Here is a 27,324-nt window from a genome sequence, read left to right as displayed (position 1 = left end):
TTTGAAAAATTTTCTGCCTAATTGATCGTGAAAACAATGAATTCTGAGGAAACAAATTGAAAAAGAAAGATATGAATAGAAATTTCTACCCCGAAAAAATTAAGTTTAAGGCGCCTGCAGAAAATAGAGGGCAGTTTAAGTAGCAATTTTTAATGATATTGTTATCAAAATTTTTTCATTTCCACTAATTCAGTTATGTTTTGCTTTTGTATAAATCTGTAGATTAATTGATCGCTGCTGAAGCAAAACTCAAAAAAACAAGACTGTCATTGAAAGTATTTTGATGATCTTTGAAGATCTAAAGCATGATTTTTGGCGAAGAAATTGAAGCACAGAATTGAAAAATAACTTTTCTTATCATGCTACTCGTATCAACGTTTTCTAAATGATTGTTTTGAACGTTTTTTGTTCCGTATTAAACTTTAACGACATACAAATTTGATTTAAGACCCTAATTTTAAACAATCATGAAATTTGACATTACATTAAATGAAATTTTGAGCGAAGCTCCAAGCGAAATAAATTGATCCAGAATCAGGGCGCTAAACTTGACAACCCTAGGAAAAAATATCTTGGTATGAGAAATGTAGCTCATTTCATTTAAAGTTTTTGGCGGTTTTCAATGATATTGGTTCGTCAAAAATCATCAGGATGAGTAAGCTTAACTCAGAGATCGTATTGAACAAGTTTTTGTTAAAGAACTTTTTCCAAAAGTAGATTATATTGCTCAGAAAAGAACATTTCAAATGTTGTCACGTTTTGATTTTTCGTCTGTTGCTATATCTGTTTATTACACTAGCACTATTTTTTGCTCCAGAAAATCATTGTTTATTTAGAAAGAACGGAATACGCAAAAAAGATTATGGACTTTTTATGGCTCGTTTTTGGGAATATTTCGAGATTCATTTCAATTTCGATGAATGATTCCATGAATTGCTGCACGAAAAACACTTCAAAAGTGCTTAGAAACGTCTCTTAGCCTGTTTTTTTGTTATAACATTTTCTTTGTATTGGATTTTTTCGTGCTTTGGAAACTCAAAAACTTAATTTGCTCGACCTTAAAATTCTTGAAAAAGTTTCGAATTGTTTTGAAGATCTTTTCGCTCAAAATAACACAAGATCCGCGTCTGAAAGTCAAACGACATAGCAAAATTATTATAAGAAAACAATTTTTGCAATTTCTATGTCAAAAAAGATATCTGAAACAAAGCCACGACAATTTTAAAGCTCCGTATGAATATATGCAAGCTATGATTGATTTGAATGAAAACTTGGCTTAACAAACGAATCAGAAAATAAAGAAGGCAAAAATTTCCCAGCAAAAACTTTCCACGCAAAAACCAGCTGCATTTACCATCCATTTGCATAAACCAGTGATGTCATGTCCGCAAAATTTTTTTTACTGACATTAGAAAACTTACAGTCAAACTCCGGTTATCCGGGTAAGGTTGTTCTTTCTCAACTGCTACGTCAATGTCGTCAATGCTTTCGAAAAGATTTCGAATTTCAATTGAACGAGGTAATCGGTTTTCTTTACACGTTTTACTAAACAGCAAAACTAGGGGATAGTGAATTAGTTCATTAAGTATTGTAGTCTAGCGTGATATTAAGACCATTAAGTTCCCTTTGCACAACTTTTTTGCAAAAGACTTCTGAACACGGGAAGAAAGAAGAAACTGTTTAGTGGTAATTTTACATGTTGGTGTCTCTTGAGAATAAAGTTTTGACACCTGTTACGTCAATTGCAGCTTATTTGCAATTTGCAATTGCAGCTGATGCAAAAATCAATTAATTTACTTTTCTAGGGCTTCTGAAAATCAAAAGACAACCCTTTAAGGTCGCGTGGTTGTCCTAAAAAAGATCAATCTCAACTGATGTCATTCAACACTAATCAATTAATTTTTCTGTATACAAATGAATTAGGATTTTTTTTCTGCCATTCAACTGAGAAAGAAGCCTAGAAATGAGCACCTTATGTAGGTCTTCCTTAATGCAGGGGCTGATCTAGGATTTTCTCGGGGGGGGGGGGGATGGGCGGATTTTCAAAAAAATTTCGAACATTTTGTTGACTTTTTTTTTAGCTCAACCAAACTGATTTTACGAGCGCTCTGAGGACACTATAAAGACCCTATTTTGACCGAGAGAAAAAGGTATCAAAAATGCAGTTTTGGGGCACTTTTTGGAAAGTTTTGACCAAAATTGGCGTTTTTTTAGCGCGCGCTCCCCTTCAAAAATAGTATATATTGGCACCGAAGGCGCTCTTAGAAAATTCTAGGGTTGGTCAACCAAAAATGGATGTCATAAAACAAAACCAAAGACGCGTCCGCCCCCCCCCCCCCTTCTTGGTCAGTTGCTGCTTCACTCGGCTTGATTTGCACAGTGCTGAATTAAGTTATCCGAAAAAAAACGAACAAAAATTGAAACTTCAAACGCATTTTTCTCAAATTGGATTACAATTAGACAAGTTCTCCGAAACTCTCAACCAAAATTTTACCCCGGAAATGGATCAGTTTGGCTTTTTTTATTTAGTCAAGAATTACGCTGAAATTACTTTGTTAATTGCTGAGAAAATTAGGACCAAATTTACATCCTCCTCCACAGCCCCTCCCCCCAAAGCCGTTTGGGGGGGAGGATGTTAACTTGGTTCTGAGTAGGGACTTTTCTTCTTGATTCATTTTATATTCATGTTTTTTTAAGCTTGAGTTTCCCAATTCCTTGAGACTATTATTTTGACTAATTTCCTGTGTTGTTACATAAGTTTTTGACCATAAACTGATTTACATTGATGATTTTCTATAACTTCAAGTCAAGAAAAATCAAATTAAATCAAGTTAAACTCCAATTAAGTTCCTAAAATGTACATTGTTAATCGACCTGGATTGATTTAAAATCGATTTAAAATCAATTTAAATCGGTCCGAAACCATTTTTGTCAGTGCGGGTACCACCTACAAAACTAATTTACGGCATATTACTTGCTCTTAACAACTCCCTGCAAGTCTCAAATGGGAAAATTAATTCTTTACATAGGCAATCAGAAGAGGCAAAAATTCAAAACACCAAAGCTATAGTTTTGACAAATTTTTCATCTTTCATAGAATAAACGGGGCAATTCTGTTTAACATTCTTAAACTAATTTTCTTGTTGGAATTGCACTCTATTTGTTTCGATTATATGATATAAAACATTTAGTTTAAAATGTATTTGCTCCCAATACCATTAGGTTTTGGTCCAGCTATCAGTGGCACCGTTTTTTTTTATTTTAATTTACATAACTGCTTTTTTTGCGGAAGAAAAGATAACAACTCTAACAGGAAATATAATAGAACTTAGCCTCTGATTAAAGAATACTTTTGATAGAAGCTGCAGCAAAATTTGATCTATTGCAAACTTTATCAATCCGTTACTTTAATCAAAAAGAAGAATTTTTCAAGTTCATTTTTTATCACTTCAACAAAAACTTGATCGTCCTAAGAAAAAAAAAACAGATAAATTGTTAAAAGACGTCTGAAAACGCACAAAAAATTTTAGTTGTTATCTCACAGGTTGAGCTTCTAGAGAAAAGCTTTCTTCTTTATAATATACCATTTTTTCTGATTAAAAGTAAAGTATTTGCAAAAATTGATAAGAATTGCAAAAATTATCAATCTTTAACTTCTAACAAAAAAAATCAATTTTCAAACTCAATAAGATCGCTGCCGCAGGCCTAACAACGCACAAAAAACTTTTAGTTGCAGTTTCACAGAACACCTTTTCTTCTCAGGGATTCGACGCCCTGACTACCGAAAGGGTCTCGCCTCTGGTACTATTTTAAGATCACCATTTTTGGCTGACTGACCCTAGAAAGTTTTTTAAGGCGCTTTAAAATAAAAAAAAATAAAAAAATTGTCGGCAAATTGTTTAAAAATCCCCCCCCCCCCAAAAAATCCTAGAGCCGTGTCAAATGATAAGTTATAAAAAACCATGCCTTCAGATAGAAATATAGTTCAGAAATATAATTCTTTTTTTTTTAAATCCGGATATCCTTTCGACGAAATTTTCATAAACGGTAGCGTATCGACTCAGCTTAAGTTTCGAATCAAAATTTTATGCTATACGCGCAATTGAAAAATAATATTATCAACTTGAGCAATCAAAAAGCGTCATAATTGAATCGATTTGCGTTTTCAATAATATTAAAGATAACTATCAAGACATTTAAGGTACATTAGGTACCAGAGTTTGGAAGCATGCATTCCCAATCCACTAAAACCCCAGCACGTCCAGTACTCTCTGATGTCTTTATACCTTTCAGGGCAAAAACTCTACTATTGATGGCAATATATTGGCAAGAATCTTTAAAGATATCAAAGTCTCTTCATGTAGTTTTAATGATAAAAAAAAAGATTGTCCTCAAGGTTAGCAAAAAGTTTGACAATTGGACCTTGAAAAAATTCCATCCATTATAGAAAAAACGTTCGGCTAAACTCAAAGAGGAGGTATCTTGAAGAATCTTGGAAATCTTCCCGATATTTCGGAACACTTTTTCGATTGTTAGGCTGTATCGTCAAACACACGGTTTTGTGGTAATTGTGACGTATTTACGACTGTTATTAGCCTTGTAAAAGCGAAACTAATTTTAAAGCGAAACCCTTCAAGATGTCAAGATCTTCAAGATCTTGGCAAGTTTTCTACAATTGCAGGACTTAGGATGGAAATTGAAGTGTGCTAGGTTCGGGTAGCCTTGAAAATAGAGATCAAAGAAAAACTGAGCCGAATTTTATTTGTCCTTTTATATCAGCTTTACCAGATATTGGACGAGTTTGGCTCAAATATTGGGGTTTCAAACAGGGGCGGATTTAGGGGCGGAGGAGGGGGGGGAGGCGGTTCTTTCTTTGTTTCGTTTCGTAGGGCGTTTTCGAGCATTACTGCCCATTGCCCGCCATATGTATATCTCTCACAATTGCTTTCCACTGCGGCCTGTTCAGTGCAGTATCTTTGGCCAAATCGAACCAGCTTGCCTCCCAGTTCTTGTGGGTCATTTTTTGGGGTTTCAAGAATGGGCGGAGTTCCTTCTTCACTAACCGTCTCCACGAGTTCTTTACTCCACCGGGGGGTCTCTTCCAGTTGTCGGCTTTCTCAAATTCCAGGCATGCGTTGGGTATCATGTTGGGTTCCATGCGTAGGGTGTGCCCTAGCCATTTGAGGCGTCTTTGTTGTACGGTGGAACTCATGGTGTCTGTCGGAGCACCAAGGTTTCTCAGGCATCTGCAGTTGAAGGAGTTGAGGCGTTGAGTATCGGATGCCTTGACTGGCCAGGATTCACATCCGTACAGGAGCACGCTTTCGACACATGCTTTGTATACTTTCGATTTGATTCTGGTCGGGACTGATCTTTGTTTCCAGAGCTTGTCTAATTGTTTGAAGCGTCCTGTTGCTTTTCCGAGGCGGATCTGGATTTCGTGTGACACGTCACCATCGAGTTGCAGGTTGCTGCCTAGATAGTTGAAAGTATTCACCCTATCGATGGGGGCGTCATTGCAGGTCATTTGGTCTCCAGGATAAGCAGAGCAGAATTTCGTTTTGGATGTGTTTATTTCAAGACCGCCTTTTGCAGCGGCGCGAGTGACTAGATCAAGAAGTGTCTGTGCGTCTTTGATATTGTCTTCAAGTAAACAGATATCATCAGCGAAGTCTAGATCTGTAATTACCATATCGTCAAGGGCGATGCCAAGGGGTTGGTTTTCCGTTGCTTCGAGCAATGCCCAGTCGATTACAAGGTTGAACAAGAATGGTGCAAGTACCGAACCTTGTCTGACCCCTGAGACAATGGCAAATGGGTTAGATAGTGAGTTGTAAACCCTGACTGTACTAAACGTTTCTGTGTACATGGCTCTTAGGATTTGGAGGATTTTGGATGAGAGGCCGTGACTCTCGAGGATGCACCAGATTGTCTCGCGGTTGACGCTGTCAAACGCAGCTTTAAAGTCAATAAATACGAGAACAGTCTGTCTATTGTATTCGTGTCTTTGTTCTACTATTTGTCTGATTGCAAATATTTGATCGCGACATCCGCGCTTCTTTTTGAAGCCAGCCTGGTTGTCTCTAGCAACTGTATCATAGGCTGGTTCGAGCCTGTTTTTAAGGATCGCCTCTAAGATCTTGAAAGCGATATTCAAGAGTGAGATGCCACGATAGTTTGAGCATTTGGCTTTGTCGTCTTTTTTGTGGATGGGGACTATGACTGCTGTCTTCCAGTCATTTGGAATCTTCTCCTCTTTCCAAATAAGTGAGAGAAGGCGTTGCAAGTGGGGAAGAAGTTCATGTTGGCCATGAATAAAAAGTTCCGGGGGGATATTATCATTTCCTGCTGCTTTGTTTGTCTTCAATTTTCTTATTGCGAGCGAGATTTCGTCCAAACTGGGTGTATCAGTGTTGATTTGTGAGAGGGCTTGGCTGCGAATTTGAGGGGTCGCTAGATTTTTTGTTGGCCGGTTTAGTAGTTGTTCGAAATGGTTGGCCCATTGTTTAATTTTGTCATTTGTATCAGTGATAAGTTTTCCATTCTTGTCTTTCACTGTATCGATGTTTGGGGCTTTTGTTCCGGTTAGTTTCCTTACAGCATTGTGTATTCTTCTCGAGTTTCCGTTTGCATCTGCCGCAATGAGATCATCAGCGATGGTCTCGTAGAAGTTCTTTTTATCTACCCTGACCGACCGTTTGATGTCCCTGGAAATGTTTTTTTTGGATTTTGCTGTCCTGGCCCTGATTCGTTTTTCCACCAGTTGTAGGGTCGTTGGCGAGATCCAAGGGTTCCGGATTGACTTCTTTTTGGGAATGTTCTTTTCCGTTGATTTTGTCAGCGCGTCTTTGATGCCCGTCCAGTAGCCATTGACGTCGCTTTCGTTTTGCAGGCTACCCAATGTGCGGTTTAGATCCTTGCGAAAGGCGTCGGAGACTTTTGGGTTTCTAAGTGTGTTGACATCATGTCGGAAAGATTTGGGGGCTCTTGTGTATACCTTCAATTTGACCTTCAGCTTGGCTTTGAGCATCTTGTGGTCAGACTGAATTAGGCAGTTTTTTTGGCCCACCGTGCGGACATCATCTATGCCAGATCTCCATCGTCTGGATATCAGGATGAAGTCAATCTGGTTTTGCGTTCTTCCATCGTTGGATATCCATTTTGGGAGTTTGTGCACCGGTTTTTGAAACGTGGTGTTCGATAAGACGAGGTTGTTGTTCATTGCATAGCTGATGAGTCGATCACCATTGCTGTTGCGATCGCCAATGGTGAATTTTCCAATGTTGGCTGCTTCGGAGTTGCATCTACTTCCAATTTTTGCGTTGAAGTCGTCTGCAACGATCATCAGATCCTTTTTTGGGACCAAGCCCGTCAGCTTGGAGAGGTCATCATAGAACTCATCTTTGATTTCGTTTGCTTTGTCTTCAGTTGGGGCATAACTGCAGATAATTGAGAGGGGGGGCTGGTTTGGCATGGATGCGGATGTAGCATAGGCGTGGTCCCATTGGTCTCCACTCCATAATGTGGTTGGCTAGTTTTGTTTCAACGGCTATACCAACACCATGGAGCCCCTGCTTGTCATCGTATCCGGAGCAATAAAATTTATAGGAGGGAGTGTCTGCAACATCGTTGATGTTGATGGAGGGGGATCCTTGGAATCGGGTTTCTTGGATGCAGGCCACTTGAATATTCAGTGATTTTAGCGTTGAAGCCATTTGTGCGAGGCTTTCCGGTGGGAGGAGTGTGCGTGTGTTCCAAGTAGCTAGATTGATTTGAGATTTGGAATGATTGACCGACTTGGCTTTGCTCCCCAATGCGGCTGAGTTGGGGGCCCCAGGTACCGCGGGAACCGTAGCTGACAGTGAATTGTTTGATCGAGTTTTCATATGGGTACATGGCTGAATACATCCGAGGGTTCGCCACTCCCTGGGATGCCACAGCTCCGTTAGCCCCACACTGCTGGCAGCAGTGCAGGTACACCCCTGCACCACCCTTTGTTACTATTTAAGAAATCCATTTTTGGCCGACCGATCCTAATACTTTTCTAAAGGCGCCTCTGGCGCTAATATATGCTTACTTTGAAAGGGAGCGCCCGCCAAAAAAAACGCAATTTTTTGTCAAAATTTTCCAAAAAGTTCCCAAAAATCCCAAGAATGGCTTTTTTGACCTGTTTTTTCAAAAATTTGCCTACGGCGCAGAAAAATTGGCCAAAACAATGTGTTTTTAGTGCTCTGGGAGAGCTCGGAAAATCAGTTTTGTCTACCTTAAAAAAAGGTCGTCAAAATTTTCAAAGTTAAAAAAAAAAATTTGCCCCCCCCCCTCGAGAAAATCCTAGATCCGCCGCTGGCTTCAAATATAAAAATTTTCTTATAAATAATAGTTCTGTCTAGATTATTGGTCGAAAAAAAACAACTGAGTTAGATTATGGGTTAACATTAGCAAGTGAGGCAATCACGAGTGCGAGACTTTGATAGAATATATGAGCTTCACAGAAGTTGAAGCATTCTATAAAACAGTTACGTTGTATTGCAAATATGTAATTTGTTAACTGAAGAAAAAGGTTCTAAAAATATCGAATAGAGAAAATCCTAGATCCGCGCCTTGATGGAAAAATATTTCAAATAGCAAACTTGAGAATTGTTGTCTCAAATTGCAATTTGAGACGACAGAAACTTGTTGTATGTGAGAGCAAACCCGTGTCGGACTCAATTCTTAATTCAGTTAAGGACATTTAAAATCCATGGTTATCTCAATTATGTTCCAGACCAGATACATGTCTTCCTTGTGCCTGTGCATTTCAATTACAGGAATGACGCATAGGTGATATTTGAATTACCCACATGATATGAGCCGGTCGCGATCACTGAATAGATATTAGTTTTACTTTAGCTCTGCGTACGGTGATACGACAAATTAGCTGGTTCACGAAAGAGAAAACTTAATTTCGGATGTAAATTAACTCTTGAAACTATACCATTTTCAATTGAGCTTACAGCATTAGACCACCTTACCAGATTGCGCATCCAGCAGGAATCGTGGCACAGGATAACCGAACGGACATGGGTGTTCCAGTGTTCTGGACATCAGCTAGTTCGGATCCACCGTGGAATTTTAAAATTTGGTTGGACCAATTTATGTTAGCAGTGATGGTGAAAGAAAACGTGAATCCTGAGATATTACTAGAAGAACCAAAAGAATTTATTGATGAACTAACGCCTCGCCCAGAAAATCCGGGAAAAACCGAAGATGCACAGGCAGTAGCGGACCGAGAATCGAGACATAGACTAAGAAGAGACAAAGTAACACTCGAAAACCAAGAAAGAAGGGAACGCGGACCTAAAGTCGGACATAATGTGTTCTACAATGAAGTCCCAAAAACGACTTACAACTCGTTTATTCCTGGCGCTAGGCACAGACGGGAAAAAGAAATATCAAAACTTGAGTTCAGGAACATGGTGAGATTGGCCTAGATATCATTTGAAAAAAAGAGAAAAACATCACGTATGAGCGATATAGATTATTCACCAGAGCACAAGAATCCGGAGAGACCCTGGAGTCTTTCCATGCGGCACTAACTGCACAAGCAGCCACGGCCGAATTGGGTGGAGTGGAGGAAGAACTGGTTCGAGACGTATTCATATCCCGAATGAAAAATACTATACTTCAAGATACCCTGACGTTCGAAACGTTCGCACCAGATGAAGTACTCAAACGAGCGATCAAATTTGAACAAAGCAAGCAAACAACACAAGCGTTCCAAAAATCGGTGATAGGAAGCTCAAGTGGAGGCCAGTTCCCTGGGCCCCAAATCAAAATAAAAGAAGAGCCAATAATGGCAGTGGGGAATAAAAACCAGAACTACCGGAGATGGAATAGGGATCAATTCAAAAAGAAATGGAAAGATAACAAAAACACAAAAATCCGAACTGATCAAAAACCATGTACCAGATGTGGCAAAACATTCGGCGAAGGACACTTGAAAAGTTGTCCAGCTATGGGGAAAACATGCAAAAGCTGCAATAAGCAAAACCACTATGCAAAAAGGGGTCGCTCGAATCAAATGAACGAGATTACGGAAGAAAACTCTAGTTCAGAAGAAGAAAGTAACTTAATTCACAGTTTTGATTCCGGCGATGAGTTTGAAATTATGGCGGTCGAATCAAGGCCGCCTCTATTCCCGTCTCTATTTGATCGGAAGGGGGAATCAAAAAATCACGTCGTTAACACCAAATTCAAATACCCACTATGCCCAATACAAGAAAAAGGTAAGAGGATTCCTATACATATAAAAGAAAAAGTGCGAGCAGAACTATCAAAATTGTTATCAGAGGGTCATATACTAAAACTTGACAAATGCACAAGCGATTGTTTCATTGCTCCAATAGTCATCACGGTGAAAAAAGACGACTCCATTAAATTGGCGTTAGACGCAAAATCCATAAACAGGCAACTGTATAACAACAAATACCAGATGCCAAATTTGGATGAATTACTGGATGGAGTAAGTCAAATAGTAACTGCCAATACAATCGGCACGCTGTATTTCACGGTACTCGACCTGAAATACGCCTATAGCCAAATCAGATTAAATGCCGAAACAGCTAAGCAGTGTAATTTTAACATAGTAGGTGGACATGCAACAGGAACATACAGGTTGCTCACCGGGTTCGACGGATTAGCAAACATGCCTGCAGAATTCCAAAAACCATGGACCGAACACTAAATCATGCAAAGAACACCTTCTGTTTCCTTGATGACATTCTGATCGTTTCGAAGGAAGATAAACATGAACATGAAAAATTAGTACTCGAAGTTTTAAAACAAATGAACAAAAAAAATCTAGCATTAAAATTAGAAAAGTGCGAGTTCTTTCAAACAGAAGTTAACTGGCTAGGTCATAAATTTACACCAGGGGGCATAACACCAAAAGTCACCAAGACAGAGGCACTACCAAAACTGCAACACCCAAAGTCTTTAAAACAGTTAAGATCGTTTATGGGTAGCATTAATCACCTCTCTAAACTCATCCCTAACGCTGCGAGCCTAACCGATCAGCTTAGACCATTGTTAAGAGAAGATAACGAGAAAAAGAAGATGAAAAATGTTAAATTGCCCGTGAAGAAATTTGAGTGGGGGAAGCAGCACTCCCTAATTTTCGAAGAAATAAAAAAGGCGGTGGCAAGGATAGCACAAAATCATTATTATCACCCCAAGAAGGATACTCGGTTGAAATGTGACGCAAGTCATAGCGGTCTCGGCGCAACTCTAGAGCAGAAAACAGATGATAACGATAGAGTACCTATTGCGTTCACATCACGTTATCCTAACACCCAAGAAAAAAGTACTCGACAAACAAGTTAGAACTGCTCGCAGTAGTATGGTCGGTATGTAGACTTAAACACTATTTACTAGGAAAAGAATTCATAGTAGCGACAGACCACAAAGACCTTACATCAGCACTAGGAGAACATAAATCTAACAAAACGTGCCAATCTAGACTAACTAGGTGGGTAGACCGGTTGTTACCTTATCAATTTAAAGTGGTACATATACCAGGTAAAGACATGAGAATTGTTGATTATCTGTCAAGAGGTCAAGACACCCAAACGGGGAACCGTGGCCGGAGTCATAATTAAATGAAAATTTCGTTGTAGCGTCGATCGAACATTTTCAAACAGCACTCGATTGCTTAAGCAGTCGGCTAAAAATAACAGTAAACACAATTCAGAACAAAAACATTCTAGAAAATTCTGGATTGAGAGATACGCTGGATAAAATAAAAGACAATTCATCCCACGGTTGCTATAGCAACCGTTCTGGTCAAAACTCACGTCCTCAAATTGTGAGCAAAACACTTTAAGCAAGCTATCTCATTGTAAGCAGTCGGTTGACACTCAAATAAACAATTGCAAAAATACAGAAAAACATAGGCAAACAGAAAAATTCGAATGAAAGAAAAACCAAAAAAGATCGTAAAAATATTGGAGCGCGAAAAGAATAGAGACCAGATGCTCGAACAAGTGACTGAGACGACGTACCGAAGCAGAAGAACAGTACAACGAGGGCACAAGTCAGACAGTTTGGAAGCAGGCATACCACAAGTTGAAAGGCGGAAAGTAGATATCATAAATCAGAGAAAGGAAACGGGACAATCAACCTCAACACCAACACGTTCAGAACCCAAGAAACTAATGTCCTTCTGAGATTTAGTAGGATCGGAACGAGCAGACAGAGTAACATCGGGGAGTTTACTGGAGCTAGAAGCGTCAACAGAAATGTCCAGCCCTAAAGCAAACATACCCGAAAAGAACGACTCGAGGATTATAGAAGTGGATCCTACGGCCAAAAGCCCGACAACAAGCCCAGAAATGAGCCTGGTTGGGGGACAAAAAATCGATAGAAAATCAAGAAAAGACGAATTTCGGCAAGCAGAACATATAGAAGACAATAATCTGTTCATCTCGTCAAAGCTCTTTGACCAAAACCTCCTTGCCGAACTAACAACGTATGATACATGGATGGACAGGTTGAGGAGGGTGATTGAACGAAAAGATCGTCACATATTTGAGATGTAGGGGCCGCATACGAATTCGTTCTGGCACCAAATGTCCGTCGTAGAAGACTGCATCGTCGTAGACGGGCGACTAGCCGTCCCAGGAAACTGCGTCCTGCAGTCTTGAAAAAAATCCGTTCAGGTCACCCAGGACAAGAAGCCATGTTGGACGTATCTAGATAACTGTGGTGGCCACACATGCATAAAAATATTGTGAATATGGCAGAGGAATGTAGAAGTTGTACCCGCTATGGTAAGAATGTTAAATATATTATACCAAAAAATGCGTCAAAACCACTTCCACTGCTTACGCAGCCGGGGAAAGAAATGCAATTAGATTATGCGGGCCCCTTAGAATATAAGAAGGGGAAGAAAATTTACCTGCTTACAGCCTTAGATAGATATTCAAAATTTCCATCGGTAAAAGTCACAAAATCGACTGGGGGCAAGTCATCGGTGAAATTTCTACGTAATCATATTGATACACACGGAATAACAGAATCAATAAGAACCGACCAGTTCTCGGGATTTAAAGGCAAAACGATGAAAAAGTTCTGTTCCGAACATAATATTGATCAAAAATTCTGTCCTGTAGGGAGCCACAGGGGTTGTGGTCTGGTCGAACGAACCATACAAACCATCAAACAAAGACTTGGTATTATGTTATTGGATGAAAATTTCAAATCAAAAAAACTTGCTCTTAGCACGATAATTCGAGATCTTAGGTGGAGCAAACAAAAAACGATCAAATGCTCTCCATTCGAAGCTCATTTCGGTCGACTTCCAAAAACCGAGTTCAAAACCTTAAGGGAAAGTTCATTAAAAATTCTGATCGTTTAGATAAGGAACACCTGGAGCGCTCAGCACTCGCTGCCTCACAACTAAAAAGACGGATAGATCAGTAAAGGGACAACGTCAAAATCGTGGGAAAAGGGCAAAGCAGTAGAGAGGTTAGTCGTCTATTCAAGTCAGAAGTAGAGTCAGCAAAGGACAGAGACCGGGCAAAAGCTCTAAAGACATTGCTAGAAGCAAACGCTCGATGGAATGCGACCAGGAGGGACACGTTGGCTAACGATTTAAGACGGATAGTTGACGAGACAAGCACAATCAATCCAGACTTAAGAAAGGAGCTCCTATACTCGTGGGAATACGGTTTCATCGAGGACAAGCCAGAAGAGGACGACCAAAGATCACCAAACCGACTGAGGAAAGACGAAGGTAGGAAGAGCGGGAAGGCTCTAAAAATCCCTTTAAAGGGGAAAGTGCGATCGGAAACTCCACACACAGTAAAGACAGCTGCGGAGGCAATTTACAGAAAGATCGATATCGCCGAATCAAAATTTGACACCCGTAACTTCAGAGACAAAAGCCCGAAAAAGGATCAATCTAGAAGAAGCCCTCATGGAGACGAACCCAAATCAAAATCAAAGAAAAAAGACGGCGGGACAAGGAAAACAAACAGCGATTCAGAATTTCGGCAAGCAGAGGAATGTAGAAGTTGTACCCGCTATGGTAAGAATGTTAAATATATTATACCAAAAAATGCGTCAAAACCACTTCCACTGCTTACGCAGCCGGGGCAAGAATTGCAATTAGATTATGCGGGCCCCTTAGAATATAAGAAGGGGAAGAAAATTTACCTGCTTACAGCCATAGATAGATATTCAAAATTTCCATCGGTAAAAGTCACAAAATCGACTGGGGGCAAGTCATCGGTGAAATTTCTACGTAATCATATTGATACACACGGAATAACAGAATCAATAAGAACCGACAAGTTCTCGGGATTTAAAGGCAAAACGATGAAAAAGTTCTGTTCCGAACATAATATTGATCAAAAATTCTGTCCTGTAGGGAGCCACAGGGGTTGTGGTCTGGTCGAACAAACCATACAAACCATCAAACAAAGACTTGGTATTATGTTATTGGATGAAAATTTCAAATCAAAAAAACTTGCTCTTAGCACGATAATTCGAGATCTTAGGTGGAGCAAACAAAAAACGATCAAATGCTCTCCGTTCGAAGCTCAATTCAGTCAACTTCCAAAAACCGAGTTCAAAACCTTAAGGGAAAGTTCATTAAAAATTCTGATCGTTTAGATAAGGAACACCTGGAGCGCTCAGCACTCGCTGCCTGACAACTAAAAAGACGGATAGATCAGTAAAGGGACAACGTCAAAATCGTGGGAAAAGGGCAAAGCAGTAGAGAGGTTAGTCGTCTATTCAAGTCAGAAGTAGAGTCAGCAAAGGACAGAGACCGGGAAAAAGCTCTAAAGACATTGCTAGAAGCAAACGCTCGATGGAATGCGACCAGGAGGGACACGTTGGCTAACGATTTAAGACGGATAGTCGACGAGACAAGCACAATCAACCCAGACTTAAGAAAGGAGCTCCTATACTCGTGGGAATACGGCTTCATCGAGGACAAGCCAGAAGAGGACGACCAAAGATCACCAAACCGACTGAGGAAAGACGAAGGTAGGAAGAGCGGGAAGGCTCTAAAAATCCCTTTAAAGGGGAAAGTGCGATCGGAAACTCCACACACAGTAAAGACAGCTGCGGAGGCAATTTACAGAAAGATCGATATCGCCGAATCAAAAATTGACACCCGTAACTTCAGAGACAAAAGCCCGAAAAAGGATCAATCTAGAAGACGCCCTCACGGAGACGAACCCAAATCAAAATCAAAGAAAAAAGACGGCGGGACAAGGAAAACAAACAGCGATTCAGAAGAAATGCTTGAAATCAAGGAGAGATCGGAAATGGAGAATGCAGCGGCGCTATACCAAGATAGCCAACAAAAAATTTAACATCTAAAGACATAGAGGTAAACGGAGTTCTAAATTTGGCAATAAAGAGGGCCAAACCCAACAATGCCGGGCCAGTGTTGGGAAACACGATTAGCTCGGAACCAAAAGGAGCCAGAAAAAAGGACCAAAAGCCAACGTGCCAAGAGGCGAGAAAACAAAAAGCTGCAGCAGCAGTAAGTCAGAAAGACAAAACAGACGAACAAAAAGAAACAAACAAACTGTCATTTCCGGCGAAAGCTTACACGTTGAACACGTCCACCCCAAGGAAGGAGATGAAAGATAAACCCAAAGAAATCACTCGAAATACACCGGCGGAAAAAATACTGGAAACATTCCAAAGCCGCGACCTAATCACAGAGGACTGGAATCTGTTAGCCGACCAGGTCCTGACAAGAGGTGTGCAGAAAGCTGCAGAAAACATATTGAAAACAGTGGACACGAGCGGCGATGAAGGCAACAACGCACCCCCGAGATTCTCAGACGAATCAGGCAAAAGCGACGTAACTGTGAGACACAGCGAAAGGCAGACCAAAAACAAAGGTCCCAGTCAATATGGAAATCCTGTGAAACACTCAGTTACACTCATTACTTAACAACAGGATATAACAGATCTCAATAAGGCGGCACTGGAGGCGTACAGGATTAAACTGGCAATGTTCAAAACTGATGTAAACAAGCAAGCAGAGACGAAGCTCGGATTGCTGAAAAACATCTTTTTCGACAAAAATTTGGAAGCGAGGCACTGGATATTGCAAAAACCTGGAATGCTTCATGGCGGTTCCCTCTGAACTTTGATGACAATTTGGCGGAGGAACAAAACAGAGCAGAGGAAAATTGAAACGCGAGAGCACCTGCAGGAAACCAAAAATCTGATCAAAACTGATTAAACTGAGTAAAAAAACTCATAGTTATTTTAAATTTTATAAGTATACTATATAAAAATTAGTTATCCCAAGGGGAGTGTGGTACAGCACATACTGCATGCGCAGTAATCATTGTTAACCTCGTTGCACGCTAACCTTGGGACGCGTATTGTTATCTTTAATTATATATATTGTTACTAAACTTAAGTCAAGGCCATTCAGTGTTGATCAGTGAATAGATCTTAGTTTTACTTTTGCTCTGCGTACGATGATACGACAAATGAGCTGGTTCACGGAACTGTCTATTGAGAGAGAAAACTTAGCTTCGTATTCAAATTAACTCTTGAAATTATGCCATTTTCAATTGAGCTTACAGCATTACATCACCTTACCACACAGACATTTCAAATATGGTACTTTCTCACGGGAGGCGCAGAGTTAAAACAACAATCTGGAAGAATCAAATTATTTTAGGTTATGGTTATCAAGAAAACATGTGCAAATATGAAACAGGACTGCTCGTATCAGGGCTAAGCCCTGAGTGTTCCGAATGCCTTTTAAGGTCTATGGAGCAGTTACAAGATGGAAAATTTAAATATAATAAATTAAAATTAAAATTTGGATCAATTTAACATCCTCCCTCCAGATAGACCAAGTTAAGAACTTAAGATTTCGGTACGGGAATATTTGTGTCGCGTGGACTAATCGTATTTGCAGTTTGATATACATTGGTTTGCTAAAGAAAAATTGTTCGTGATACGGATCAGTGGTTAAAAGAAAACTGAAAATTTTAAAATCTATTAAAATAAAAAATTTCCAATATAGATCAAAACAGCGTTCTGTTTTGTTTCACATGAATGCCCCTTGCCACTTATTTTTGATCTCTATAAAATAATAGATGTCCTTCGCAGTCAAATTGCTTTTGTCATTTAATGAAGTACGCTTGATTTGTTTCTGCTTGAATTGACTTTTATAAATGAATTTGTTCAAACTGCTAGTCTTGTAATGATTTTACTAACTGCTAGTTTCGATGTTCACAGTTGAATGGGAAATCTAACACAACTGCAGGTATCAGGACAAAGCCCTAAGGCTACGGTTGTCCCTTAAAATCTCCTAATGTTTCACTTTCGTAATTTTTTTTTGAAATCTTTATCCCACACTTCATCTCATTTAAATTACAAAAAAAAATGTTTCCCATGTTCTAAAACGTTATTCTGTCCATTGTTCATTTTATAGTCAGTATCCATACAATAACAAATAATATCTTACAGGGGCGGATTTAGGGGGGGGGGGAGGGGCGGACGCGTTTTTTCCCTCAGGGATTCGACCCCCTGCTGACCCAAAGGGTCCCCCCTTTGGTACTTTTTAAGAAATCCATTTTTTGCCGACCGACCCTAAAAGTTTTCTAAAGGTGCCTTCGGCGCCAATAAATACTTACTTTGAGGGGGAGCGCGCACCAAAAAAACGCAATTTTTTCGTCAAAATTCTCCAAAAAGTGGCCGAAAACGTCTTTTTTGACCTGTTTTTCCAAAAATTTGGCTGCGGTGCAGAAAATTTGGCCAAAACAGGGTCTTTTTACTGCTTTAGGAGAGCTCGGAAAATCAATTTGGTCGACCTAATAAAAATGGTGTCAAAATTTTCGAAAATTTTTTTTGAAAATCCGCCCCCCCCCCCCCCCCCCCCCAAACAAAATCCTAGATCCACCCTTGATTTATTACACCATTTAAAAAGCAATATAATCCCAATAAATTTATGTCAGTATAAACCATTATAATCTATTATAATAGATTTTTGCTGAGAATTTATAGATGAAACTTGCAGTTTTATTTTAATTTTATCTCATTTCGTTTTGCGCAGCTGCTATTTATTACTTTTCACATTTTTTCTACATTTCACTTTTTATATTTTTTGAAGATTTCATAAATTTACATTTTTTCTACTTTTCTATATTTTGTGAAAAATTGATGGGAGGTTTGGAGTGGGGTTGGTAAATTTGGGGGCGAAGAGTAAGCATAGGGATGTGGTCTGTTGTTCTTTGAATTTTTACACTTTGCTTCTTATAACTGTAAAAGACATGTCATAAAAATTCTGCAAAAAAAATCAAAGTTGAATCAAAAAATGAAAATGGATTGTATTCGATTATGAGGGATGTTATTGACAAAATAATTGACTTCCAATCGAAAAAAATGAAAATTTTTAAATGATTTTTTTAAATAAAACCATTCATTATAAAGACATAACAATCGGCTTTGTGATTCTAATGCGGCAAAAATTCACATGTTAATAACCTTAAATCGACCAAGTTACCAATTTTTAAATTTCTAAAACTTTTAAGAAGATCATAGGAGAATTATATTTCAACATTAAGCTTAGAAAATTAGTAGTTTTAAAAGTTTGCTGGACAAAAAATCGGAACTTATCCTGAGAAAAAAAAACAAGCCAAGCCCTATCTATTTTGATAATTTCATCAAAACTTGCAATGAGCATACTTTTTTTTTCAACCAAAAATTACGCGATTAAAAATAAATTTCATTTCTTTTTATTTTTGAACAGAAAACTAAAACCCCTAAAACGCAAATAAAACCTTGATACGATAGTTCGAAGGAAAATTTTCGCGAAATTGTAGTTCGAAGGAAAATTAAATCAATTGTCTTTCAATCTTTACAGAATCTTCGGCCTGAAGGATTGTCACTGCTAGAAAACTCAAAAGAGAATGATAATGAGGCAATTAGAGAAAAATTTCAAACAAAAAGAAATCTGCCCTAGAAAAAATGAAGTTCAAGTACAAGAAAAGCTCTTGACGTAATTAGCAAAGTTTTCCCATAGCATTGTTATCAGGGCACTCTTATGCCTTTCAAATAAATTTTTTTCTGAGTCTCTGATGACGCAACCACATAACTGATTTTTGGCAAATAAAAATTGAAAATGAAGCCCGCAATTGAAAACTAACAAAGCATTTTGAAAATAAATATAAATATAAATATATTTGCCGTGGAAAAACAAAGAATCATCAAAACTTTGAGGTCAAAACAGTGCTGATATGATTAAGTCATCTGAAAATAAAACAAGCAAATTGACATAATTTTAACTCCGTTTTGTTTTCAAAGTGGGTTAACGTAAAACAAACAAAACAATATGACAAAAATCCCATACTTCAAATGGTGTTTTTTTTCAGGTCTTAGTTTTTCCACAAAAATGCTTCCTTTTAGTCATTTAAAAACCTCATTCAGTTAACTGAATTGATTCTTCAGCAAATTATACTAAAATGAGCCTCTTAAGTAGCTCAACCAAAGGTCACGAAAAACAATTTTTCCTAAATTTGCCAAAATGACAATGATTTGGTTAACAGCCAAAAATTGTTTTCACCATGTACCAATTTAAAATTACTTTACAAGCAAAAAATGCTATTTTTGCAGAACATGCTTCTCCAAAAGGGAATTTGATGGGCTTCATAAAAGGCTCACTATATATAATTGACTCAGTATTTTGACGTTTATCTCAAAGCACCAAAAATGAGTTAAAAAAGAAAACATTTTGATGGAAAAAGTAGACCTGAAATACGCAAATAAACTAACATCATATTAACTCTTGTGAAAACTTAACCGTTTAATTTTGACCGTTTTTGTTTCATAGCAACACAATTTGAGACAAACGCATTCAAATTTTCCAATTTTGCTTTAATTTTCTGTAGATTTTAAATCAGCATCCTATGAATTTCTTCCCATGATATTGTTATCAAACGAAATGATCGCTCAGAAAAAAATTCTTTAGAGGTTTTCCATTTTTATCACGAAATCTGCAATACACATTATAATTATCTTTGTTGGTTGTGCCGAAAATGACAATAAAGAACATCACAAAACAGAATTTCTCTGCTTGTGTCAACTTCACACTAACCTGAAGTTTCTGTGTATGATTAGCCACAAACCATGAGGTTTTTCAAAAACTTTGTTTTGAAGAGCTAGGTTGTTTTTTTAATTATAAAAAAACTGTGGAAAAATTTTTTTTTGATAAAAACGAAACATCAGAAAAATTGTACCAACAAAAAATTCCGACCTTAATGAAACTAGCACAACATCTGTTGTCACTAGCAAATATTTTCCTTTTTCATGAATTTTTCTACGAAACCTCTAGTGAGAAAAATGACCCTTAAAGGTTCCCACGAGACAAAGGATTTATGAAAAATCGAAACCAGCCAAATTCTTAAATCTGAAATTGGGGGTACTTAATTGCCATTAAATTTCCAAATATGTCAACCGAGCTTTTCGGTGATTGCTATAAAATCTCAAATGCCTCAATTGAACGGTTTTAAGAATAAACAAGACTGCTTGTATATCAAGGCAAAGCCCTGAGAGTTCCGACTGTCCCTTATTTCACATCAAATACTTTTTGGGAAAAGAAAACTTTGAAACCTTATACGTTTTAAACAATATCGAAGTGTAAAATTCTGATTCGTGCAAAATTAATATGACCAATTTGCTAGCCTCAATTCAATTGGAAACGGTTTTGTTGTGCGGGATAACTCGTCACGCCTAAGAAATTCGCGTTACGCTCTCAGCATTATGAATCAACTCTTCAAAACGCGCATATATTAGTTCATAAGATTGCAAATTTGGCGATTTTCAAAACTTTACAAAAATACGCGGAGGTGAAATATCTTTTCACATTTGATTTCAGGAAGTCAAAATCTTCAATAATGGGTTATGAAAAATTTTGTTGAAAGTTATTATTTCGATCGGTGGAAACTGACAAAAAAAACCACACCGAGCATAAATATTCCGTTTTCTTCAAAAGTCGGAACAAAAATAGAGACTTTGCATTTGAATATTTACCCACATACACTTTTAAGAATAAATAATGGAAACTTCCATCTAAAATATTGAGAAAATATATTTTCGACTTCGAAGGAGCTCAAAACAGCGTTTACAAAAACACAAAATTTGCTTTATAGCTGGTGCTATGCGGTAGTCTCCAGGAAAACTACTGTTTTTATCTGAGCCAATTTTTTCTGTTTTGCACATGAGCATGCTTGCAAATTTCATGGATAATATACAATTATACCCAAAAAAATTGTGAGAAATTGTTGGTTTTTGGGGGCAAGAGGAGACAGAAGGGGTTGGGGCGGTTTGAATTAGGGATTAGAGGGGGATTTTTTTTGGGTTAAAACTGAGGGGTTCAAGGGTATAAAGCGGATTATAAAAAAAAATGAAATTTGAGTAAATAACGGGGAAAAGGTAACGTAAAGCATGGAGGGGAATCCATGAGAGTAGGGAAAGCATCGGAGTGATAGAGTGATACAGGCACGTTTTTAAATATACTAACGTTCAATTATTCTTTTTGAATTGAAATGCAAAATAGAATTGAAATACAAAATATTCTACAGTCCAAACGAAAAATCATTTTTTGATTTTCTTAATTTAACTTGGTCAGTAAGTGAACTAACAATTTTTATCAAAATAATCATAATAAATTGTTTTCAGGCAAATCCACTGTGGGTACTTAGAAAATTTACAAACCACGCCAACAATTTTACTGCCCTGGAAAGCACTATTGAGCTTACAGGTCCGTTCACTGGTGTCTCAGAGCAAAAATTCATTTAGGAAATGATTGATACTGGGTGAGAAACAATTTCTCATTACTTGAAATCAAAATTATCTGACTACTTACATTAAACTACTTTGGTCTTCGCCAAAAATTGAGGATAGAAATTTTACTAAAAAAAAGTGAAAAAAGAATCATGGAACTCACTTCACTAAAAGAAAATTTTTCTCAAGATGTCTTCGTTATCCTGGATGTAGAAGTCTAAAAAATTATGATTGAATGCATTCAATTTATGGGCAGAAGTTTTTTTTTATGCTTTCGATAAAAATTAGGATGTTAATTTAGGATAATGTGTTACATTTTTCTTAGCCTAAATGCAATTGACTCAATTGGGTTTTGAGTGATATTGTTGGTATCTCTGAAAGTTCATTCACTTCATTTTCCGTAATGAGCTTCTTCAAAATTTGAATTGGGAATCGGCTAATTTTGCAACTTTTTGTGAAACTTTTGCATAATTTATTTGATAATTGCTAAAATTGTTGCAAGTTTTCAGACAAAACTCTCAAAAAACTAAAAAGAAAAAACACGTTTAAATATATTTTGGAACAACAAAAAACTGGAATTACGAGGCAATAGTGAATTTCATTTTGTTTTATTGCCCAAACGGCGACAACATGGTAATCGCTTTTACTGCCAACAATTCAATCTACGAAAAACCATTATCACCATTTTTCCATCTAACCGTCCTGAAAAAAAAAACCTGAAAAACATTGAATCATTAATTGTTCAACAGCTTAATAGAAAAATAAATGTTCTTAATGCTGACTGACAATTAAAACAATTCAAGAAAAATGTAGCTTGAATCCGTCCGATTCCATAATTTTTTCCTATTCATTATTAGAATAGTTTTTTTCACTTACAAGTGCAAAGGTGTTAATGTCGGTACTTAGACTTTAAAAAATTTAGACCTGTGAAAAAAATTTTACGATTAAGGGGGAAATTTCTTACGATTTTTTTTACAATTAAGGGGGAAATTGTCAAAACGGACTATCCTCAGACAGGCTTCTTACTGATAACCCTTTTGCTTTCCAGACACCAGAATTAAAATAACTGGGTTTCCCTGCAGGCGAAAAAAAATGCTTTGGAAAACAAAACCTACCCCTAGATTTGTTAATAATTAGATCAATTTTGATATTTAGAAGAAATGACAACCCCCACCCCCTTGTCGCCTTAATTTTCTCTAAATGTTTTTCGACCAGAATTTTTTTTATTTTGAAAATTGGTCTTGATTTGTGAATTTAAAAACTCTGATCAAATTGTTTCGGCTCATTTTAAACTGCTTTGCTCATCTCGTAGACGCTCTTCAACTTTCCATTCTTCCCCCACATGACATAACAGTAAACGTTGATTTTATGAAGTTTCTATTAATTGAATTGAAGAGTTTGAATTGAGATAGTTAACATACATGCAACGTTTTATGACAATTGACGAAATTAACATTTTTGTTCAAAATAAGATCTGGAAATCAAAAAAACTCTGAGAGCAAAAAGAGCAAAAAAAATTTAGATCTCAAAAAAAGTTCGCTCATCTATTAACAATCCGATTTGAAAGTGGGGAAAAGTACAAAACTAATTTTCCTAAGATAGTTATAACAACCTTTGATATTTATTTTTTGGGTTTCACAGAAACTCAAACTAAGTTTACTGTTTCTTCAAGTAGGTTAAAAGGAAATCACGCAGAAAAAATGAACTACCTTTTCCTTAGATTTCATGAACTAGATTACCCCACAAAAACTATCGTGTTTGCTCCCCGCAGCGAAGTTTCATAGATAGCAATTGATTATAATGGAGTTTTGTTGACTAAAATGTTGCCTATATCATCAATTACAATTATTATCGCAAATTTATACACCGTAATGGATTTTTAATCCATTTTAATCGATTATTTTCAAAAAAATCCATTAAAATCCATTATGATCGATTATATTTCATTTTTGTTTTTAATATAATGGATTTTTTTTGTACATAAAATCCGTGAAAATTGATAAAATTTTGTAAATAATGACTCTACTTTTCGCAGTTTTCTGCAAAACACGAACGAACATGTTCATCCAGGGGCGGCCAGTATGTTGTATTCCCCCCGCTTCCCCCCAAACCTGTGTAAACCTGGGTGGTAGGGGGGGTCTAACCCACAACACAACACCCCCACACCACTCCAACCCCCCAGACGTTTAACCAAACTACATAATTACCATTCCAGGGGTGTGGTAAACGCGTGGGGAGAGGGTGGTTTGGGTTTAAACGCGGGTTTGGCGAATAAAACCTAATTAAAATAGTAACAAAAAACGCGATTGAAATTAGGAAAAAGTTGGCGAGAGAACAAAGTAATTTAATTAACTCAAGTTTAACATTTTCGTGAAAAAATGAAACAGCACACCGAAAGATTTTAATAAATGGATTATAATCCATTATTATCGATTAAAATTGATTATTCTTTTCATAAAACTTTTTGAAAATAAGTTGATAAGTATCGATTAAATTGGGATTATATTGCTTTAAAAATAGTATCATTATAATCTCTTTTTAATCGATTATAATCGGTTATTTTTGTTATTTTATAGAGACCGACAATGAAAATCCAATAAATCGATTATTATCCATGAAAATTGAGCGCGGGTCAGTTATAATAAATACATTGGGTGATTTAGAAGGGTGGACATCAAACCTTTCAACAACTGACATCAAAGAAAATTTTGATGTTTGAAAGTTAGAGAATTGAAAATATGTTCAAATTTGAGGCCTCAAAATGAACTCAGTTTGGAACTCTGGGTTAGCAGGGGCAGATCTAGGATTTCCTTGAGAGAGGGGCGGATATTTTTAAAAAATGGATCATTTTGTCGGCCTTTTTTTGGGTCGTCCAAATTTATTTTCAAAGCACTCCCACAACACTATGAAGACCCACGTTTTCGAGCTATTTTTGGAAAACTTTGACCAAAATTTTGCGGTTTTTCGGCGCTCGTTCTCCTTCAAAATTAGTTTTTAAATTCAATATTTGGAAACAAAATATCAATGACATGAGCTCAAATTAGAACAATTTTTCAACTGGGGATGTTTTTTGGTTATGTTATGAGGATTCGAAATTTGACCAACTTAAAATCCGACCAAATTGAATTAATTAACGCGTCGTATTTTATGCTCCAATAACACACCTTAGCAACGATTTATGTCATTTTAAATACAACACAAGTCAGATCAATTAATAGGATACGAGACGTTTAATATGTCACATTGCATTTTAATATGCGTTTGGGGAAGACAAAAACGGAAACAAAATATTTGTTTTTCTTAATTTTTTGGTTATTATATCAATTTCTTTGAAGTAAAAATATTGTTTTCAGCTTTAAGGGTTATAGGATTCATTCAGGGTTTTGTCTTGATATACGAATGAACAGTCTTGATATTAGAGTGATAGTTGCTCTCCGAGCCGGTAAGGTTTTCAGCCATTAAAATGTATGAAAATTTACACCAGAAGCATGTCAAAATCAGATACTATTAAGCAAAAGTTTTTACTTCTGCATCAATCCAAAAATGATTATTATATGTCAATCCTAAAATGAATTCGGTTTTTTCCATCTTAGCGGTAAAGCACTACGCATAGGCGTTAAGGCGCTCTTTTTGAGAATTTCAGATCTTATGTCGGATCCCCCTGTCATCGGAATAACAATATGGAAGAAAAAGCTCTCACTTGACCTCTAGCTATAGTATACTGGAACTACCAATTCCGAGTGAAAAGAGATGAAATGAGTTCAAATCATAAAATCCACAGCTTCCTATAATAACTCGTTTTTTTTAGTGGAAAAAAAATACAAAAGTTCATAATATTGAAAAAATTGTAAGTTATTTTTCGTGGCAGAAAAGATCGGAAAAATGAAAATTTGTTCTAATTTTCTTTCAAGTAATTCACTAACCTTTTGGTCACTGCAACAGAAAATTTGTTTGAAAAACCAATCCAATAAATTTAGTTTTTATTTAAACTGATTAAGAAACTGTCTTCCGAAGTTCTACAACTGTTTTTTTTTTTGAAGCGAAGATGAAATATACTTACAGAACTGAGTTAGCAACAACAAAAAATTGTTTATGATATGGGCGACTTGAGGGTCTTTCTTTTTAAATATACTTGGAGTTCTGCTTGAATGAAATTTTTATCCGTTAAATTTAAAATCAACAAATCAGATTCGAGCTATCAGACTCAATTTTTGAAATAACAAAAAAACCAAGTTGAAGCTGAAAACTGAAAAAAATTGATTTGCCTGCGAAGAAATGTGATTTGTCACAGTGAAGAAATTTTTATTGCTCCTTGAAAAATTGATTGATTTTATACCGACTAGCAAAATGTTTCGACGGTCATAAAAAAACATTTCTAGCATTTATTATCTTATTAGGATGTTTTTAAGAGACAAAATATCTGTTCTCCGGTTATGCAAATCGAGACAAATTCTCTTTTTTAAAATTTGCTTATAATTTTGCTTAGATTTAATTGTTTACCATTTTTTTTGCGAAAAATTGGACTTAAAATTATTTCACTCTGCTTGACTAAAATTGTTTCAAATTGAGAAAGAGGCTCTGCTTGATATAATTGTTTCCGCTAAAAAGTTAGCAAAAAAAACTTGAATGAAAAAAGTTTTCTTACAATTCGGTTTAAGAAATCTGAAACTCACTCAAATTATAAAGCTTCCTCTTGATCAAAAAATGCAATGATAAAAATATGTTTGCCAAAAATTTTATCTCATTTTTGCATGGCTTATCTGGAGTGGTATTCAGATATTTTTTTTTCGTTATTTAATGACCACTTGCATGACTTCATACTGCAACAATTGATTCACCATTTTCACATTAAAAACATAAAAAAGGGTTCAAATGATTTCTTAAGAAAATACATATCTTTCTAAATTAAAATTTTTTGTGAGTAGAGAAGTTTGCAGAACTAAATAAAGTAGCAAATTTTTAAATTTCTTTCAAATCATTGCAGCAGAAATATTTTTTGAAAAACCAATACAAGAAATAAGAATTTTCAGTTAAACTGATTGAGAATATGTCTTCAGAAAATTTACATATTTTCTTCTGAAGTGAAGATGAAAAATACTTACAGAGTTAAATCGGCAGTAAGAATAAAAACTCCAGTAGCTTCTGATATGGGCAATTTGAGGATTTTTCTTTTCAAATAACCCTTGTTAATGATATACCTGAAGTTCTACTTGACTGAAATTTTTCCGTAATATTAAAAACAACAAATCGGAATCGAACTATTAGCCTCAATTTTTAAAATACCAAGCATATCAAGTTCAAGCCGAAAACAGAAAACAGAAAAATTTGCCTGCGAAGAAATGTTATTTGTCAAAGTGATGAACTTCTTTTTGCTTCTTAAAAAAAATTATTAATTTTTTCTCGACCTGAAAAATCTTTCGAATGTCATGAGAAAAAACTTTTAGAATATATTATCTTATAATGATATCTTTTTTTTGAGAAAAAATTTGTTCTCCGGCTATGCAATCCGAGACA

The 27,324-nt window shown here is 36.7% G+C and overlaps 2 protein-coding genes across 2 annotated transcripts in view; one reads left to right on the top strand and one right to left on the bottom strand.

The window, feature by feature from the left end:
• LOC134851727 (very long chain fatty acid elongase 4-like) overlaps positions 1–27,324 on the top strand; it is a 413,303-nt gene that overhangs the window by 226,820 nt on the left and 159,159 nt on the right. The window lies entirely within an intron of this gene.
• LOC134851216 (TPR repeat-containing protein DDB_G0287407-like) overlaps positions 1–27,324 on the bottom strand; it is a 65,079-nt gene that overhangs the window by 1,051 nt on the left and 36,704 nt on the right. The window lies entirely within an intron of this gene.

This window comes from Symsagittifera roscoffensis, chromosome 7 (genome assembly GCF_963678635.1).
Source record: "Symsagittifera roscoffensis chromosome 7, txSymRosc1.1, whole genome shotgun sequence".
Taxonomy (NCBI): Eukaryota; Metazoa; Xenacoelomorpha; order Acoela; family Convolutidae; genus Symsagittifera; species Symsagittifera roscoffensis.
The sequence above is the reverse complement of the archived record's forward strand: the minus strand, read 5'-3'. Positions and strand labels throughout refer to the sequence as shown.